At 44.9% G+C, this 17956-nt stretch overlaps 1 protein-coding gene across 6 annotated transcripts in view; it reads left to right on the top strand.

Moving 5' to 3' along the window:
- Positions 1–17956, top strand: part of NHEJ1 (non-homologous end joining factor 1) — a 79469-nt gene that overhangs the window by 25940 nt on the left and 35573 nt on the right. The gene's annotated exons all lie outside the window — the stretch shown is intronic.

Genomic DNA, 17956 nt, shown 5'->3' with positions numbered 1-17956 from the left:
CAGCTCATCTCCCACTTTTCTGCTAGGCCACACTCACCCCTAAATTTCCAGTTCCAAACCTACACCCCCAAACCCATCCCAGGTCTCCACTTCAGTTACAGTGAACTGCTGTCAGTGCCTGGAGCCCCTCATTTTCTCTCATCTCTAGTTCTGGGCACGTGCGCTTCCCTCTGGAAACCCCCTGCCAACCAGCAGCAAAACTTTCTCACCTGGATAACTCCTGTTCACTGTTTGGATTTCTGTGAAGACGTCACTTCCTGCAGGGACTTTTCCCTGGCCCTCTGAGTTCAGTTTAGTTGCCCTTCTTATACATTACTTTATTTGTTCTATCATAGGCCGTATCAACACTGCATTGTACTTACTGGTTTTTCTGGCTCTTTCCACTGGATGGTAAATTCCTCGAGGGCAGGGATATTATCAGTCTTGTTTAACTTGTCTGATCCATTGTAGGTACTCAGTAAATTCTGAGGTGCTATATATTCTGCAGACAATTTTTTGCCTTTGTTATTTAATTTGATTCTCTTAACTATCTGGTGAAATGAGCAGGTTTTATTGAGGAGAAGGCAGCCCAAATATATTGATCACCTACTCATATTTTTTTAAAAGGCTAAAAAGAAAGAACACATTTACATACATTTTTTTTTCATCCCACTAGTGCCACTTCCGGATAAGGAGATATGATGAATTGGCTCAGAGAAATTAAGTGACTCTGCGTCCCACAAATACTTGCAGTTGAAACCAGAATCTCATCCTTCGACTTTCTAGGACAGAGCTTTTTTCCACTATCTCACACTGTCTCAGAGGCTCAGCTCTAATGAAATATATCTGAGAAGGGAGGATACTCAGAGAGTAAAAAGCATTCCTGTAACTCTTCTTAAATCTGCCCATTGAAACATAGGTCTGAAATTATCAAAAAAAAAAAAAAAAAGTGGCCAGACACCAAACTAGAGTATTATCACATAGGTCAAGGAAAAATGTTAGAACCATGGGACATGAACTGAGTTGAGACACAGTTGGAGGGGAATACTCTATCTTGGAGAAGGATCTGAGAAACACTGACATTTTCAGATGCCAGAGTGTTTCACTTGGGGCTGCCCTGAGAAGAGGATAGTCAAGTGGGATGAGAACAGAACTAGGGGGAATACTTGCTGGCCCTCTTCCAACTCTTAGTTTCTCAGCCACTGAACAAGTAAGGTAGATGAGCTAGAACCTTTAAGGCTGCCTCTCAGCCCTTTTTATCCTTCAGCTCTTGGAAGCTGGAGGGAATTGGTATCACTCAAATCAGCGGAAACTTAGTCTGTAGGCAGAGCTGGCCACAAGGCCAGGTTCAAAATTATTCCTGTGCCCTGGCCTTTGGGCAGAGAAGAGCATGGCCCAGGTTCTCTCACCAGCAGGGATCTGTAAATTCTAGCCATACAGGACCCAGACGCTCTTTGTCCAGCAATGTTTTCCCAGTGTCTCCTGGGGAGTGATTCAGGGCCAAGGTGACAGTGGGTTTGGAGCTGAGATGAAAGGATCGCAGGGACCACAAGACAAGATGCCTTGTGTGGTGGCCGACTGGAAAGAGGAGGGAGTGAGTGTGTGTGGAGGTCAGTGACGCAATTCCCCTGGCTTGCAGCGATGGAGGAGGAGAAGGCTCGCGGTGTGTCTCCTTATAAAGAGGCCCTTACCACATGAAGCAGGGGTGAAGGTGATCCCACTGTGAGTCACCTAGGAAGGGACGCCGTGTGCCCAGAGCCCAGAGGAGAGGACTTGTGGATTTCCCACTCTTTCCTTCTATGATTTTATGCGTAATATGGATTGGTTTAGTCACTCAAGCTGCACTGCCGTCTTCGAATCCATTCTGTCTCCTCACTCTGTGCTATCCCTGATGTGTGTAGGTTTTAAATCTATCAATTTGCTCGTGATTTCTAGTAGTTTTATTTTTTAATCTGACGTTTGACGTCTGTTGATTTCCAGAAACCCAGACCATACTAATTATGTTTGCCTTTGAGAAGATGGCCTGGTGGCTCTTTGCCAAGCGTGGTTGTTCTTAGATTGTGTTTGCTTTTCTTCTTATCTTTAACCAAGGCAGGTTCATATCCTGGACTGGAATCTGAAGGGATTCTAGGGGGCTTCTGGATCCAATTGCCCCTCAGTTGAAAGTGGCTCTACTCTGGCCTTTATTGAGGTCTGGGACTGCAGAGAGCTCTGGGGAGTGTCCCTGTAATCAGCCAGCCACCAACCCCACACTGCCTTGTAATAAAGCAGCTCTATATTTGTTCTGTTTATAGTCTCCTCTGTAATAATGCCACAGCCCTCACTGCTCTCTCTTTGGGGAGATTTTCTGGGTAATAGAAAACTTTGAGATGTTAAAGAGGGCTGTAGATTCAGAAAATGTTTTTATCTAGGATGTGTCTTAAGTTGGGAAGATGCCCAGGAAATCCAGGCAGCCAGTGAGTGCTCATGGGGAGGAGTGCGCTGTGGCAGGCAAGTCATTGTGACACATTGTGGCCGTCAGGACCATGCGTGAGAAGGGGAGGTGTGGGAGACGCTATGTGGTTGTGGGTGTGGACCGCACCGTGCTCGTGGTGGCTGCAAGTGGCGCATATGGTTGGAATGGGGAGTGTGAGAGGTGTGTAAGTGGCCAGTGCAATGATGGAAGCCTGGTTTTGGCAAATTTCGAAGCCGTCAGGTATGTTGGATGGTGAGACCTAGTCTAGCCTCAGAATAGAATCTTTTAGAGCTCACATTCCATTCATTCTTTCAACTGACTTCCCCTTTACTCTGCTCCCCAGCCTCTTCAGGCCTCCACACAGTTCTGCTGACAGTCTTTCCTCCTTCCTATTCCTTTCCATTTCTCATCTCTTTGTTAACCAGGAAGAAGTGAGAGACAGACTGTTCTGGAGAGGGGGTGAGGAGGGAGCCACCTTGATCTGGGGTAGTGAGAGTGAGCCCAAAGGCCCAGGCTGCTGGCTTTGAAGTTGAGGATACTGGGGGTTGTTGTTGCCAGGGTTCTTGCGAACAATTCTGATTCCTCCTTTTTCCCTCCCCCTTCTCTACCTCTTGCCCACCCCCACCCCTCGGATTCTATAAATACTTTATTATATGGCACTAGTAAAACTTCAAGTATTTCTTTTTATTAGAGCTACATAATATGGTAATTGTGTGACAGAACACAGCTCCGTGAGTAGCCCCCACCCTCTTCCTAGGTGTGGCCTCTCACCACCTCAGCTGGGGCGAGGCCCACAGACCTCTCTGTTCCTCCGGAGTGTGTGTGAAGGGGGCTGGGTCAGATTTGCAGACAGAGGAAAGGGGTCAAGGCCTTTGAGTAGGATCTGGCGAGAGGAGTAAAGAGGTGCTTTTCTAGTTTTAAGCAAAGTCTGTTTTGTTGTGTGAGTACAACAGAAATCTTATTATTAGCATTAATTCCTATCCCTGCATGGGGCCACTTAAGCTGCCTTTCCTTTTAATAGTGTTGTCCTGTGCCATAGAAGTAGGTTTTGAACTTAGACCCAGGGCCAGGGGTGCATGGATTTCTTCGGTCGACTCTGATTCACCGTATTTCACCTTTAATTATTTGTTTCTAGTAACAGTCATCATTCTTTCTGATGTCTCCTGGGTTCAGAATCTGTGGGTGCTAAAAAAAAACTTGATCTCTCCTATCTCTTGTTCCTTTAACATTAGAACATCTTTTCTCTTAAACCTGAGTCACTGGTCTCTGTGTCCGCTGGTCTCATGGAAGGTGTGGGGCTGGAAATTCCACAATCTGTAGGTCTTTCATTACTGTTAATGCATGATGGACTAACTGTGTATTTTATTGCCTAATTGAGCCTTATTATTTGATTCTGGTTTTTGTCCAGTGAGATGTGACTTTGAACCTTCCCTACCCCTCTACTGTAGCTATTGAACTAGGTCAGTGTATCCCTATCACTTCTCAGAATTGAGTAGGACTTAATTTCTGCATCCTTATTTCTGCAGAGCTTGAGACTTGGGGATTTCTGCCTGGGCAGCAGCTAACAGAGCACTTGGTGCCAGGGATGTGGGCCCAATGTTTAGTCCTTTCTTAACTGCCCTTGTGCCCAGTGTTTGCAAAGGGGCCAATCCCCAACTAGACTCTGCCATTCACTCCTTACTCCTCATGGAGTTGTATGGGCATATGCTCTTCCCACCTTTTGGGACTAGCCAAGGTTAATATTAGACCTTCTAGCTGGGCTGCTGTTCCCGAAAGCCACAGGGTGTTGTTAATATTCATGTGACCGCAGAGGCTCATCAATATTCATAAGGTATCTGCAGCTTTCCTTTGGACCCTTAGCTTGGAGAAAACAGGAATGATTAGAGTTTCTAGAACTTAAAACTAACCCTATTTCCTGGAGTCTCTTGAGGAGGAGGCAAACCTTAAGAGCAAATGTCTGGGCCAAGAAAAAAAGGAATTTTCATGCCAATATCCTGAACTGGTCTGACAATTTAGTGGAGTCGTGCTGGATGGCTGGTGTTCATGTCATCGTCCTTCTCCAGTGTTTATTGAATACTGCTGGGTTTAGGTTCTTGTACAAGGTCCTCTGGGGGTAGGAAGTGAGCATTGATTGGTAAGTACTTAGTGAGTGCTAGGGATACAGCAGTAACTGAAGTGATTCCTGCACCAAGAAGCATGTGGAAGAGAAGAGGAGACAGTTAGGTGTATGCATACTTATTATCCAAAGTGAGGGTGCTGTTCTAGAGATGTACACAAAGCATTGAACAAGGACAAATGAGAAAGTCATTCTCAGGGCGGAAATCAGTGAAGGATTCCCAGGGAGCTCTTGAAAGGAAAGTAGAATTTTCTGTGATTCCTTTAATAACCCTCAACAAGGCATAAAGCCCCTTTAAATGCCCTGCCTGGGCACCCTGCTTACCAACCTTGTCTGATGCTCCTTTTATCAAATGCTTCAGCTATTCCAGTATCTTATTTAACAGAACTTCTTCCCTCTGTAAAGCATTCTCCTACTTCCTAGGTGGGAAATTTCCCGCACTTTTTTTCTCAAAGATTTAACTAGTAAGAGCTCCCAACTGCAATACAGTCTTTGGCATAGTTTGGGTATTTAAAAAGATGAACATAATTCCAGCTTGAATAATTAAAAGAAGAGCAGGTGAGCCTGAGGCTACCTTTCTGTTGTATTGAGCACTAGTTGGCCACTTAGGATTTTGGTGTCATGTTTGAAAGATGCTTGGGACCTTAGTACCCACAGGAAAATCAAGACAGTAATAAAGGGATGGAAACAGAATTTTTAAAAAAGTATCCAAGGAAAATGGGATTAATTGAGAGAGTAGATTGAGTGGTAGCTCGTTCTTTTAAATATGAAAACTTAGCACCTGTAGGATGTGCTTTTCTGCATTTCATTCAAAATACTACAAGAAAGGACGAACTTGAATTACAGCAATAAGGATACAGATGAAGTAGAGAGAAGAATTTTCTGCCAGACTAGAATGTTACCAAGGGAAGCTTTGGAAACTCCCTCCCTAGAATTCTTTAAGATTCTCTCCCTAACGACAGGTGTAGTCTAGCCCTGCTGGAAACAGTTGGAAGGCAAGATTAGGATAGGTCATGGCTAGTCCTAAGATTCTGTGGTTAGCTCTCTACTCCCCTCAGTTTCCTGGTTCATGCTAAGGCCTATCAGAAGCTTCTCCCTCTTCTACCAGATGACAATACTTTTTATGGAGCCCCACATATTTCCTGTGGTGACATTTGGGAAAATAACTTGCATATGATTTAAGCTGTCAATCCCAGGCATCCTCCCATACTTTCTACTAAATCTTGAGGTCTGAGGAAGCTGACCTTGGAAGCTAGCATGCAGTTCCTAGAGTTAGGTCCAGGAATGGGTTTTAGTAAAAAACACTTCTTCATAAGGAATTGAGGAAGGAATACTGTTGACAGTTCTTTTTCTGTACACATCCATTGACCCACACTGTATATCCTTCCTTTTGTATCCTTTTATATTTCTTCATTCTGTCTGTCACAAAGTCTGTTTAGATTTTTTTCTTGATCTTTGCTGTTCACATAGATATTCTTTAAGATGAGTGAGAAATTGCTCAACTACCTTAAAGAATCAGATTAATGATGCTAAAATGGAGGCTCCGTTAAAGTTGTAAACTTGGATGTCTTATTTACCACTGTACCTTCAGCTTGTGCCCGGTTCATAGTAGGTGCTACAGAAATATTTGTTAAATGGATGAACAAATGTTTATATTTGTGAGATGAACTGACTTCTCAATGAGCGTATTGCTTATTAGAATGTTTGCCCAGACCATAGTGAGGACCACAGGAATGGCAGAGCAGTGTGAAATATCTAAGTCATTGCTCATTGGTGACACTGCTTTCATTCTACTGTTTGATGACAAAGGAACAGGTCATCTTGGTGCAAAATTAGAATTTCTACCTAAAACCAAGAAAACCAAACAGTATTATACAGAAATAATTTTAAAACATATGGAATTTTATTAAGTAGAGAAAGGGCTTGTTGAGTTTTCACAGCTCTCAGATCAGCAAGGTTGGTGGAGAAGGAACTTCACAGACTAATGGTTGCTAGGACCGGAACTCAGAACCTGGTGAGAAGGTTCTAGCTGATTGGAATTCCTAAGATGTAGATCCCAGGGAATAGGAGAAGCTTGGAGCATTGGATTTGTCCATTGATTCCCATAGAGTTATTCCCTTTGGTAGAAGTTATGGTTTCTTTTCTCTTGGATTCCATTCCTTTAGGGCTTACCATGAGCTAAAGAAGGCGAATTTGATGTCCATTCAGTTTTAGAATCTAATCTACTCAGCTGTCAGGAGGAGACAGCAGGTGGCGCCATTGTCCTACTTCTGCTGGTTTGGGAAGGGCTGGAGATGGAGAGAGGGAAGGGTTCTCTCGGGGACAGGGAGAAGGGACTGGGAACCCCAGCTGTTGCTCAGGTAAGAAATCCTTGTGGATTCCGTGTCTGCTTGCTTCCTGTCACCCAGGGTCTGTACCTCCAATGTCCTACTTTGGCTAGAGGATTGGTGAGGAGAGGGGGATACCAGCAAATCCAATCGTGGAAGAAGAGCCCATTAACTTTCTGTTCCTGGCATGATTATGTCTCCTTCAGGGCCTGATTCTTTCAGATGCCATGATTTCTGAGGCCCTTGCCTCAGTCTATGAGCCTCTTTTTTCTTTCTGTGAATTTCTTTCTATCTTTTGACGAATATCCATCTTAGGACACATTTCTTGTTTCAGAACACTTTCTTCGTGGATAGATCTCTTTTTTCCACCTGCTTCCACCCTGGTTTCTCTGGGAGGCTGGCAGAGGGTTTCAGGGAGTGGGGAATGGAGAAACACTGGCCCCTGGATGAATTGAAACCAGAGGTGCTGATCAGGAGGGCGGAGGAGGACAGGGAAAGCTGGTTCATTAGAGGCTCTTTGGTTCTGAGAAGGAAGCAGGACACTGTCCAGACTGTAGGACACCAAAGCAGAGTGTGAAAAGTCACCTCAGGATCTGCCAAAACTGAGGCTGTCTCTTTGGCGTCCACGTGCTAGAGCAGGCACGTCTCCCCAAGCCCGACAGGTTCCCACAGCCTGGTTGTTAGCTCTCTTCTCGCATTGTCCCTGACGCCCCTGACTTCCCCACTCCCTTTGCAGACCCGCCGGGCTGTCTCCATCCTTCATTCCTTGAGCTTGTTCCGTGGGCCTCCCCCCTTCCCTGGGGCGGGTTTAAGGGCTGGGCGGAGCTGTCCGCCTGAATCCCCTGTGGCCCCTTTGGTTCCTGGTTCTATATATATCCCTGTCCTTCTCTGCACAGGGTTTGATACGGCTTTATGGGCATTTCCATCCGCTTCACAGGCACAGCCATCACAGAGGCGTGTTTCACCCGAGAAACCTCAGCGGAGCCTGGCCTGTGGCGGACTCAGTCTGGCCCCTGAATCAAGGCTCTCTTCTCTCCCTGCCCTCCCCCGTCCCTCCCCCTCCGTGTCCCCACTGCCTACCCCCAAGTGAATAACAGAGCTCTGGGGAGCACTCAGCCTCATTGGCAGAGCATTTTGGAACTCCAGAGACTCATGGAGAATTCTTTAGTGTCCCTTTCTCCACTGAATTAGTCGGGGCAGGTATGAACCCTGACTCCTGGCTTAGACTCTGCTGTAAGAGGGGAGTCAGGTATTTCTTGAAAAGAAGGAACACAATGGGTGCTGGCAGGTTCTCTAGAGGTGTAAGAAAAGAGAGAAGAGCCTTTACAAACTGAGGCTGAAGGAGCCAGTGGCGGCCTAGTGAGGAGGGTCAGAGGCAGAACTGGTCATGAGTTCAGAGTGGTAAAGGGACCAGGGTACTCAAGACAGTGGGTAAGAAAGAATATTCCCCCACAGGTCTGTCTTTTGGCTTATTCTCTGGCAAAGAGAGGAAATGGTGGACTCTGGTTTAGAAAGGGAAAGTTTTCTTGGAATAAAGGGGAAACCTGTTAAGTAGGTTAAAATTTGCATGGGCAAGCAATAGACCCCCCTCCCCCAATTTTAGGATGTCTAATAATTATCCCAAATAATCATTATAGCTACCGGTTGGGGGTACCTATTGAGCACGAGGCCCTCTGGCTATACATCTCATTGTCGCTCTTCACTACATTTTTATGAGTCTGTATTTCCCTGAGATTCGGGGCATGTAAGTTTCCCAAAGTCACATAGCTAATAAATAAGTGATGAAGCCAGCTTTCAAAGCCAGTCAGCTAAATCCAAAGCCCTTGCTCTTCCCACTATGCTGTGCTACCTCCCTACAGAGCCCATAAGAAGGTGACTGAGCTGATTCTGACTTAGTTTGTGGTCTGAATAATGTTTAGTCTCTTTCCGTTATTTAAAACTTCGCAATTCCACGTGGTTCCCTAAACCTGACACCTGTGTTTACTCGTGAGTTTCCCTGACATTTTGGCTGATCTTTGAGCCTGGGAATTCCCAGGGCACCAGGATGCTTGGCTGTGCCTCATAAAGGACTGGCACGTCTGTGTGTGCATCTCTTTGTTATTATCCAGCTGAGCTCAGGCAAGAAGGCAGCTCACTGTTGTTGCCTAGAGGCCTTCATCCCTGGCTTAGAGACATCGGTCCATTTGTGACTCTGCTGTCCAGAATGGCCTGGCTAGGTATTTTTTTTTCCCTCCGATGTTTACTGTTCTTTCGTGGGATTTCAGATTTCCATGATGGCGGAAGGCTTGTAAAATGCAGGGGTGGGGAAGGGTTACTGTGGCAGGAGCCTGGGCCAGGCCAGGTCGAGCCAGCAGCACAGACAGCTTTTATAATAGTGTGCAGGGCTAGGAGGCTTGTAAAGGCGATGCAGGCAGATAGGGGGATAAATCATGCAAGCAGCGGGCAGGGTGGTGAGCCGAGGTTAGGAATTAACTTTGTGTTGGATGGAGCCCAGGTTGTGGGATGGGAAGAGAGGCCTCTCCTCTTTTCCTCTCCTCTCAGCTCTGTTCTTTGCCTCTCCTTTCTGTTGGCCCTATTCACTGCAGGCTGTGACATGTTTGCCCTAGCCCTTCCTGTCCCTCCTCCAAGTTGCCTGAACTAAATCAACAAGGGAGAGGGTACCCCAGTGCAAGGGAAGAAAGTACTTCATGCTTCTATCAATCAAACTGCTTTGTTCTCTTGCAAATGTGGAATGGAACTAGCTGACTTCTTCCTTCCCATAGCCATGTGTATATTAGGGTACCCATCCCTAGGTCCTTTTTGCTTGTTCTCATGCGTTTTGGTTTTCACCTTGGAAGTGGACCTGAATCCTTTGGGATCATAAAGAAAGCAGAAAATACCTGTCTAGCTATTCCGAGGTTCTCCATCTGCCTGAGCTGGGGTGTAGCCCTTGACTGGATTCTTTTGAGGGCTGAGGCAAATCCAGATAGCCTCATTCTGGAAGTACATTTGGTGATGGCCTCATTTTCTCCTGGGGTCTCTGTGTCTCATGTGTGGAAGTGAGGAGGGAGCTGGGAGCAATGCAGAGAGAGGCCACATGAGCGGTCAGAGTGGACTTTGTGTATGAAAGAAGTTGAAGTTAAATTTTCTCTGGAGACCTGTGCATGTGTATATAGTGGCTGAGAGTTAAGAGGTGGGTGCTTATTGCAGGGATAGTGTTTATATGGCTCTTCAAGTCAGAGCTATATCTGTTACAATCTTTATTCCTCTGCACAGCCCTTCATGGGATGCTTTGCAAATTGTGAGGGATCAGTGAACGCTTTTGACTATCTGCTTTGGCTCTTGATTGGCACAAGCAGTCAGCCCCTAGGCCCTCTTCTATTGCTCCCTCCCCATCAAACATCTCCCACCATAAACTGCCCCTCTAATCATCACAGCTTTCAAGTGGATGGCTCAGCCCAAACGAAAGTCATTGACTGCATTTCTTGCTCCCCAGATCTGTAATAATAGCACTGCCACTTTTCTTTCTAATTGGGCCCTAATTGAAAACTGGTTGCATTTGGACTTTTCTCCTTCTGTTCTGCTTTTTAGTTCCAGTGGTGGAAAACATTCAGCTGAGGTTTGGGTTTTTCCTTTCTTTCTCCCCCTCATTTTTCCTTCTCCTTCTGCTTCTTTCTTCTTTTTCTTTTTTTTCAATATGGTGGGATTCATTTGAAAAGGCTGTCCCCAGCCTGTTGGATCCCCACTCACAAACCCCAGCCTTCTCCTAGAAGACCGGATCTTTTCAAGTGGTTTGCATTGAACACGTCGGAGGCCCCCAATGCCTGTGACAGTTTCTGTTAATTATAGAGGCTCTTTCCCCCTCTCACATTAGTCAAAGGAGTTTTGTGTGTTTTAACAGCGTTTTCCCTTGGCTTGAATAAGACTCTGTTCAGATGTTTCCTAGGGCTGGTGAGTCGGCAGCACTCACTGGTACCCGGTAGCAATGTTTCCTTATTTACTTCTCTGGGGCTTCAAAGATTACTGGGGAAAGGATGCTTCCTAGTGTGCTTGAAATTTAGTTGTTTCTGGGTTATAGACATCATTCTTACACAGTTAAAAACTTCTGCAGTGTCTGAGCCTCAGATAGGAGATAGATGTGCACTTGTGTGTGGAGGTGTTCTCCAGTCTGTAGGCCCCTGCTTTGTGCTTTCACTCTGCTCCCAGCCTTATCCAGGCCTGTGGAAGAGTCCCCTTCTTGTCCTTGTTGTTGGGCTACACCAGAGCATTTCTGGGGACCCTGGCTGCATTTTGTATTTCTTAGGCCTAAGTAAGCATTACCCTTTATAGGCCTTTGGAGCATTTGCAGTGCTGTCATCTTCAATCTTATGTGCCCTTCTGTCTGGAAGCCCCCAAGAAAGACATTTTGCTTGCTTAGTCAGACCACGGCATTCTAAGTAGGCATCAGCTGTGGTACATGAACTGTTTAGGGACTTCTGAGAGGTCAGTCTACCAGCTTGACTAGGAGAGAGCAGGAGATCACTGAAACAAGCAGTATTCAACTAGAACTCTATATGGGGCTGCATTTTGCTGCATTTTAGGAAGCCTGGATTTAGTCTGGGAGGGGATCAGTAGGGTCTCACAGGTGGAGCTGTGGGTAGAGGGTCATGAGACTCCTCAGGCAAAGCATCTTTGGACATGTCACTTCTAATTGTTGGTTAATAATCGCTTGTCCCATTGTGGGCTTTATTGTTTTCTCAGAGATTTACTTAGCTGTGAATTTCTCTTTTAGAATATTTTGCTTTTGAAGATGCTTATATTTAATTCCTGCACCATTTTCTGAGCCTAGACACCTCCCTGTCTGAAGCATTGATTTTATTTGGATGAGAACATTGAGGCAGGAGGATCTTGAAGAGTGTTAGATTGACAAGTTCTGTTCAGGGCTTCTCCTAGGAGTTTGGCACTTAGAGTATGGATGGACTTTTTTGAAATGTTAAATGGATGACAGTCTTAATTACGATAACTCCTATTTCCCTTTTTTCTGGAAGTATGGAATACTTGAAAACAATATCAGTTCTGGCAATAGCTTAAAAGGTAAGGAATCTTAGGCCCCTACAGAGAAGGTCCACTAGCTTGGCTTCTCCAAAGTTCATAGAAGATGGAAATAAAACTTACAGAGGGGGAGTCCTTTGCTCATGGGAAAGATCGGGGTAGAGTGAGGCAAGGACTCTTTTCTGTGAAAGAATAACAAAAGCTCCTAGAGGCCCTGAGTGGCTGGACCTGGGGGCATGTCACTTCTCTGGGGCCCCTGCAAAAGGACAAAGCCATAGAAAGAGGGTTATGGAAATTCATGATGATTCCATTTTAAAATAAATTCTTGGATCAGAATTCAGGGAAGCTGATTCCCCATATGGAGTGTAATTTTCCCATTCTCTTCCCCTTTTCTTTCCTGTCTGCCTCCCCCTCCCCAATTTGCTTGGAGTCTCTGCCTCAGCACATGTTTGGGGCACCAAATGCAAAACATCTTCCTGTCCTGTGACCACAGAGACTGCAGCGTTGGAAATTCTTCCTGAATTGCTGACATGGTTGTGCTGTACATTGTTTATATTTTATGACACACGTTTAACAATATAAACTGTAATATATTAAGGTAAAACATTGAACAAGTGAAGCAGAGTCAAAAGATACTAGTGACTTCTGTTTGGTTAGCACTGGGGAGGTAAAGGACTTTAATTTCTTGTGTGCTGAAGTGATAGACGCTTGTCTATCCCATACTTTTAAGGCGTGGAGTGTAAACAGAGTACCACATAAAGGCACAGGAGCTTTCTTTAAAAGTGGTGACTAATTTCGGCAAAATCTTTTTATGTATTGTTCAAAGTTGAAATACTTTCACAATTGTGATTCTTGGTGGCACAACTTGTGGGGAGGATGCTGCCATGCCCTATGGAGAGATTGGATCCAGACCTTTTACGTTTATTATTATTGATCAATTATTGATTGATTTTTAAATGTGGAATACAATTTTAATTTACATTATATTCATCCAAACTCCTACAGCAAATACTCAACATCAACAACTTGTGAAAGTCCTGAGTGTAAAGGAAATTCTAGAAGAGGGTGAAGACATCAGAGGTTCTGTGATATTTGTTCCTGAAAAACCTTGGGTTGCCAGAGATCAGCTTTCAGGGAAATAGTATTGGAGTCCTTTCTCCTCCTGCTTGTCTGGACCTTTTGCAGCTGTGAGTGTGGCTTTTGGAGCCTACTCAGCAAGCTGGCCTCCCTGTTATCCTGCAGCAAGGGGAGATTACGTTTATGCCTTTAGGAAGCTTTTACACGAGTTCAGGGGAAGCTCAAGCTCTCCCTCTGACCACTGATTTTGCTCTTAGAGAGACTGCAGTTTACTGGCAGTTTGGAGCATAAAGATGCAAGTTAGCTAGGGTAGAATTAATAAAAGTAATGATTTATATCTGTGTGGTGTTTGTAGTTGGCGAAGTGCTTACACTTCCACTGTGTTTTGATTGTGGTCTTTGTGAATTAGGACAATGTTTTTATATTATTACCCCAATTTTATAGATGAGAAAACTGGGGTTCCTGAGTTTCCCAAGGTTACATAACAAGTAAGCAGCAGAGCCAGGACTCAAACCAGGTTCGTTTAGATTGTTCCACTAGGTTAAGTTGGTCACCTGGTCTTCTACCTTATGACTCTTGGTTTGATCAAGGGCCAGGGTTCAAAAGGATAAGCTCCCCAGTGTTCTCTCCATTCAGTTTCAATCTCTGTTGTATTTCTGACTATTTTCAGCATTTTTTTTTCTTTCTGACACTTCCCTTTCCCTCTCTATCCCTACTTTTCTGACCCCCTACTTTCAGAGACTGCCTTATTTGCTTTCCTAGAAATTCCTCTTTTAAGGCTTTTGGGAACTTTGACCTACCAGTAGTAACTACATTTAAGAGAGTGTTTAAAATGTCTCCTGCCCCCTCTCATTCATCCCCCACCCCCAAAGCGTGGCCTCGCCCCATCCTGCCATCATGCTGGCCAAGCGCGTGGGGCAGCTGTGGTCAGTCCCATTTATAAAACTGGTAAATATGGGACCGGTTTCTGTCCCCTCCAAAGGTCAATATTTGTGCAGAGTTTAATTTTAACTTAACAAGCAGTTGTTTTCTGCAGCTGCCCTGGTGTGTTGTGTTGTGTGTGCTTTCCTTTTCCCTCCTTCCCCCGACTGTGTGCGCCTGTGTGTGTATGTGTATCTGTATCCACATTGTAGACTTGGTCTGGTCTTCAGACCTGCAGCCTGCTGGCTCGGCCAGGCCCTGTCTCATAAAGGACATTTGGCCTGAAGAGAGCTCAGTAAAGGGCAGTGAGCCTAGCATGTGGAGATAACAGACTTTTTCTAGGGGTCAGGGGACAGAGAACACATATTTAGTCTTCAGCAGTGCTAATGTCACCATACCTTCTTTTGCAGGAGAGATTCTAGAAATACGAGATTTGAGAGAGACAGTCCTTTTTTAAAAAATCTACATTATCCCTCCTCCTTGGCTTTCTAAGGAGTGTTAACCCCTTATCCAAGAATCCAGGATTCTAATTTTGGTAGCTACTTCTTGGGTAAGATGAAGGGAACACATAAGATAATCTCTTAAGGCATCTGCAGCTTTGAATATTTGATGGTTTTGTGAATAATACAGCATCAGACTGGGTATCAAGAGTAAATTCTATTCCAGTTTCTAGCTTTAAAATCATTTAACAGATGATTTTTGAGCTAGCCATTTTCCCCTCTGGTCCTTAGTTAAGGGAATATGACCTTTATTCCTTAGAAGGATTTTGTGCAAATGGATGAGATTTTATCTAGAAGAACTCTGAGCTGTTTAAGTACAGAGAAATACTTTAATACTAAGCTCGTCTTACCTACCTACCTGTGCCCCCTTTCACCAAGGTATTTAAGTTTTTTCTGCTTGTGAGCGTGTTCCTGACTTGGACAATTTCATCCAACAGGTGATCAGCCCAACTCCTCAGAGCTGCAGGAATGGAGGAGGAGCTCCAGCATAAATAGTAGGATGTATGCTCCAGCCTCAGTGGCCACCTCCTTACTCCTCCTTGAACATCCTAGACGTGTGCGCCACCTTAGGACCTTCGCACTTGCTGGTCCCTCTGCTGAGAATGCTCTTATCCCAGATACCTGCATGCCTGGTTCCTCCTTTTCCTCCAGGTCTTTTTCTGTTCTGCCTTCTAGTTGAGGACTTCCTGGCCACCTTAGCAAAAATTTCACCCCTACTTCTACTGGTACTTTATATCGCCTCTCCCTGCTCTTATTTTTCTCCTTAGCACTTATCCTAACCCAACATACCACAGATTTTACTTTTTTATTATTTTGTTTTCCTCCCCTGTGAAGGCATGGATTCTCAATGAAGGCAGGGATTTTGTGTGTTCTACGCTGGCTCCCCAGTGCCCCTGGAACAATGTCTGGTACATATAAACTCTCAGAACATATTTGTTGAATACATGGAAGGGAGTGAGGGAAGGAGAAATAGGTTCTCTAAACTGATGATTCTTCACTGGGGGTACAGAACCCATAGAGGAGGTGATCAGAATGATTTGAAGGCCTTTTCAAGCATTCATACCCTTATAGAAAAAATTCTGATATATGCCCCCACCCCCACCCCCAGGATGGCTAAGTATCATTGCATAATGACATATAGTTACCGATGAAAATATTTAGTATGCCTCATGTATGTTGGGTGGAAAAAAAGTTGAGAACCACTGTCCTAGGCAGGCTGACAGGCTTGTCCCCTCCTGGCTTGTGAATTGTAGGCAGCCCTCATGGTAGGAGGAGATTTGTTGTTTTTCTCCCCCTTCCCAGCTTTCCCTACCTCCTATATACCCACAACCCATGCCTCCTTGCCCCTCCTCTTTCCTTTATTCTCAGCCAGACACCCACCCAACACCAGCACACAGAGGCTGCCTACATTGTGAGTAGTTGTAGTTAGGACACAGAGAGCCCTTGACGGCAGCAGGCACTTCTTGTGACATCAGCTCTGTGGCTTTAGGGGGAAGGCTGTGGCTCCAGGTCCCCAAGGGAGGGGGCTGTTTTTCTCTTCTTGATAGTTCACGTTGGTGCCCGTCTGACTTATAAACTTTAATGGCCAGTTTTAAAGGTTACTGCCATGGGGCACCTTTGTTGCCAGTTTTAGTTTTTTAATTTGGAAACTTTTTTCCCCTTGTGGTCTTGGTAGGAAAGATTTGGGGCCATTTGGGGCTGGGAATTGGTATTTGTGGGTGATGATGAGATAGCACTGCAGCATTCTGGTTCTGGCTCCAATAACCAGAATCTCTGGTATATTATCCAGTGGCCCAAATGAACCCCAAGATGAGAAGGGGAAGACTGACATTGGGATGTATAGTCTTAGGCAGTACTGGCCAAGGATGTAGAGGGTTGGGAGCTTGTTGGGCTGTCTGAAAGAGTGATAACCATAGTTTAGGCACTGGAACACTGGAAAGGAAGCACTTCTCACTTTTATTCTTAAGCCTCTTACCTCTTCCTTCACCTCTAGTCATAATCCTTTGCTCTGAATATGACATCATTGACAATGGTCAGGTTTAATTGGGATAGAGACCAGGCTTCAGATTAGAATTAATAGTTGCCAATGCGGGCCATTGGTGGTTGCCCAGTGTGGCATGGACACAGAACTAACACAGAAGACTTCACTGGGTCTTTTTGCCAAGTCTTTTTGCTATTAATCTTTGTGAATTTATTGAAAACAAAAACCAAAACCCCTTTTTCTCCACTCAGGATAACCTCACAAAACTTCACATGTCAAAAAAAAGGTCATTCCCCTTCTCAGAATCATCTGCATTCCTAGGGGAAAAGCCATATTATAGAATAATATGCAAATAATAGCATCTTGGAATCAGAATGGATTATTTATAGAACTCTAATAAAACTGAGAAGTATTTGGGTACTTTTCTTATTGTGGAGTAGTAATACAAATAGATGGGTAGATAATCTAACAAATAGACCCTAAGAAGGGGCAAGCATGCCAATCCATGGATGCTTAGACGCTTACTCAAAGAGATATGCTCTTTACGGACTGTTGGCTGGTGTCCTTGATAGCTAAAACCCACATCTCTTCTCTTTAGTGTTTGAATGGGTTAGCCTGAACTCAGGATTCAATTTTGGATGAACTTAAAATAATTCAGGAAATGCTGCTGCTATAGAATAAAGGGATGCTCAGCCCTCCAAGATATGCAGTACGAGGGGAGACCCTTCAGTACAATTTTGATACCTTCCACAAGACATATAGTATAGGGTCTTGGATTCAGATCTTACTCCTGGCTGTTCTTCCTGGGCTGGACAAAGCTGGATTGGTTTCTTGTTCCCTGTGTTGCAGGGCGGGGGAGGAGGTGTGGGGGTTGGCTCGGGGCTGGGCCACAATTAGTGACCTGGAAGCTGGGTTGGGCACCCAGAGGCTATAAATAGCAGACATGGAGCAGTCGCTGAGCGGACTCAAGCCCAGCCAGACTAGCCGCGTTTCAAGTGGTCTGGGTGGGATTTTTTTTTTTTCTCTGTTAACCATTTGTACATCTGGTTTCCTCAGTGTTGGTGGGGGCAAAGGAGGAGGGCGGGATTGTGAGCAGAACCAGAAGTTCATGTGTGGAGTAGCTTTTTGGTTAGTTTTGCCATATGTGTATCTTGGAGCTTTTGGGGTCCTTAGGGCTAATAGGCATCTGTGAATAACAATGGTGGCTGCAGGAAGATAAAGTCTCAGAGCAGGACATGTGGTATGAGAAATGCAGAAGTCCTGCAGGGCCCCCGTCGGTAAAGCAGGCTGGGTGTTCCTGAAGAGGGAGAGAAGTGGAGTCTCACATGGAGCCATTCAGATTATTTGGGAAAAGACTGGGGCTTCTTAGTTCTCAATACTTGATGAAACAGGCCCTCTGTCGCATCCAAGCCAATCTGCTCACCTTCCTCCATACAGGCATTGCTAATTCGTGCTTAGCTGCATTTGTTCTGTCTTCTGGCTTGGATTTGAAGTCAGAATACTGCGGGTTTTTTTATTGTTGAAATACAGTTGACATACAATATTATGTTAGTTTCAGGTGTACTATGTATCAATTGACATTTGCATACA

This window comes from Camelus ferus, chromosome 5 (assembly GCF_009834535.1).
Source record: "Camelus ferus isolate YT-003-E chromosome 5, BCGSAC_Cfer_1.0, whole genome shotgun sequence".
NCBI classification, from domain to species: domain Eukaryota; kingdom Metazoa; phylum Chordata; class Mammalia; order Artiodactyla; family Camelidae; genus Camelus; species Camelus ferus.
The sequence above is the reverse complement of the archived record's forward strand: the minus strand, read 5'-3'. Positions and strand labels throughout refer to the sequence as shown.